The following is a 3,097-nucleotide window of genomic DNA, read 5'->3' as shown; positions in this document are numbered from 1 at the left end:
TTCATCCGTTTTGCGGTACGCTACACCCATCCCGATCAACAGGACCCCCGTTTCGATCATAGGAGGTCCGTTTCGTCCGTTTTGCGGTACACCACACCCCTCCCGATCAACAGGACCCCCGTTTCGACCGTAGGAGGTCCGTTTCCTCCGTTTTGCGGTACGCCACACACCTCCCGATCAACAGGACCCCCTTTTCGACCGTAGGAGGTCCGTTTCCTCCGTTTTGCGGTACTCCAGGCCCCTCCCGATCAACAGGACCCTGTTTCGAACGTGGCCGGTCGAGCACAAGGCTGTTTCCTCCGTTGTGCGATACGCCAGGCCTCGTTCCCATCGCCTGTTCCGTCCAAGCCCTCCCGATGAACATGACCACGCATTTCGTTTGGACCCAGCCGGTTAGCTCCCCATGAACACGACAATGACGTTGTTTCTCCACTCCGACCCAGCCATGTACGTATGCACGGTAGGCGTTAGAGACCCTGCCCGTATGTACGTACGTGGCCGTATTTTCTTTCTTGCACCCTTGCCGCTGTACGTATGTGTACATGCAACGTGCGCGCCTCTACTACGACATGTGCGTGCCTCTACATCCACCAGTATATATGTACGTACACGTTCGCGACCAGAATGACAATGCTACATACGCTTCGACCAGGTGGGTCCCGACTGTCAGGCACTTCCTTGCGTGCGAAGATGTAGCTGGTGGGTCCCAGCAGTCAGGGGGCGAATCAGTTTTTTTTTGCACGCAATTCCTTGCATGCAAAGATGTAATTGGTGGGTCCCAGCAGACAGGGGGAAACGTTTTTTTCACTAAATACGGTGGCCCGTCCGGTGGGTCCCTGCTGTCAGGTGGAGGAATAATTATTTTGCGCGTAATAAGGAGGCACTTCCTTCCTGCGGTCGTGGACCCAGCTGACAGCCTCTCCACGTACAGTCCACGTCCGATGGAAGCCATTCCTTGACCATGTTGACCACACTGGGCCGAGAGCACCAGGGCGGTGGACGACGACGAGGTCTAGGAAGGGGACGACGCGGAGCCGGGGAAGACGCGGCAGTGGATGCCCATGCGTAGAGGAGTACGAGGGTTCACTAGTTCGCTGCGGTGTGAGGTTGCCGTCGCCGCAGAATAACAGGGGGTGTGGGTGAGTAGAGGGATGGCCTGGCCAGCGGTGGGAGTAGTAGGCGGCGATGAGGCCTCCGCCGCATCGCAGCCGGCCACGGGAGGCAGGAGCACGAGGCACAATCGGCGCTGGTTTGGGCGGCTGGAGCAAGAAGACCAGAGGTTGAAGAAGCACTACGGCCGTTGGATGGACATCGTACGGTCACTGGAGCTAGAATCGTGCATATTGACTAAGTTGACAAAGCCCTCCGTCCCCGTCAACTTAGTAGGCCCACAAGTCAGCCTGCCACTATACTGGGTCCCAGCTAACAGGGGAGTATTCATTTTTTTGTGCGTAATAAGGTGGCACTTCCTTGCGTGCGAAGATATAGCTGGTGGGTACAAGCTATCAGCGGCGGTAACGTTTTTTCCACGAAATACTGAGGCCCTTTCGGTGGGTCCCTGATGTCAGGTGGACGAATCATTATTTTGTGCGTAATAAGGAGGCATTTCCTTGCATGCGGCCATGGACCCAGCTGTCAGCCTCTTCGTGTACAGTCCACTTCAGATGCATGTCGGTCGTTGACCATGTTGACCAGGCCGCGCCGAGACCACCAGGGCGGTGGACGACGGCGAGGCCTAGGAAGGGAACGACATGGAAGAAGGGAAGACCCAGTGGTTGTTTCCCACGCGGAGGGGAGTACGACTGAGCGAGGGTTTACTGGTTCGTCTGCCGTCGCCGGAGAATAATAGCAGGTGTGGGTGAGTAGAGGGATGTCTAGGCCAGCGATGGGAGTACGGTGGGGCGGTGAGGCCTACGCGGAAGCACAGCCGTCCGCGGGGAGGAGGGAGCAGGCAGTCCTGCCGACGCTTGTTTGAGCGGCTGGAGCAGGAAGAGCAGAGATTGAAGAAGCACGACAGCCGTTGGATGGCCATCCAACAGTCACTGCTTGTGCAACCTGTTTTTTTAGGAAAGCCTCAAATCTGTGGAAAACAGCATACAACCCATCTGCCATTATTTCTAATAATTTACAGCCCATTTGCTAATTCTTAAGGTTTTTTTTGGAGCACATATTCTTTTTGTTAGCATTACAGCCCATATTGTGGCCATGGTTAAAAAATTATATGAAATTTTGCATATTTCGGTGCGGTCCGAACTATTTTTAATCCCAAAATTTCGACTCACATTCAAACTGATTTTAAAAATAAATGTATATCAATATAAAATCCAACAAATTCTCCACGCATAAAAATTAATGTAATTTAAAATCTCGAAATTAAAAAAAAAAATTGAAACTAATTGCCACTTTGATGTGTTTTAAAAATGTACAACCCATTTCTCATTACTGATGGGCCATTTTCTTCGCCAGCCGAATGAAAGCTCTCCTCGTCTTGAAAGATTTGCACCCCAACAGGCCTGACAAAGCGACTTACTTGGCAAATCACAAAAAAACTGGGCTGTGGCCATGGACCCAGCTGTCAGCCTCTCCACGTATAGTACTCTTCCGATGGAAGTCGTTACTTGATCACGTCGACCACGCCGCACGGAGAGCACCACGGGCGTGGACGACGGTGAGGCCTAGGAAGGGGACGACGCGGAGCCGGGGAAGACGCGGTAGTGGAAGCCCGCGCGGAGAGGAGTACGAGGGTTCACTGGTTCGGCTGCGGTGTGAGGCTGCCATCGCCGCAGGGCCTGGCCAACAGTGGGAATAGTAGGGGGCGGTGAGTCCTCCGCGGCAGCATAGAAGGCCACGGGAGGCAGGAGCATGAGGCACGACCGGCGCTGGTTTGGGCGGCTGGAGCAAGAAGACCATAGGTTGAAGAAGCACTACGGCCGTTGGATGGACATCGTATGGTCACTGGAGCTAGAATCGTTCATATTGACTAAGTTGACAAAGCCCTTCGTCCCCATCAACTTACTAGGCTCACAAGTCAGCCTCCCACCAAGGTGGGTCCCAGCTAGCAGGGGGATTATTCATTTTTTTGTGTGTAATAAGGATG

The sequence above is a fragment of the Triticum dicoccoides genome, chromosome 4B (assembly GCF_002162155.2).
Source record: "Triticum dicoccoides isolate Atlit2015 ecotype Zavitan chromosome 4B, WEW_v2.0, whole genome shotgun sequence".
Taxonomy (NCBI): Eukaryota; Viridiplantae; Streptophyta; class Magnoliopsida; order Poales; family Poaceae; genus Triticum; species Triticum dicoccoides.
Note: the sequence above shows the minus strand (reverse complement) of the source record.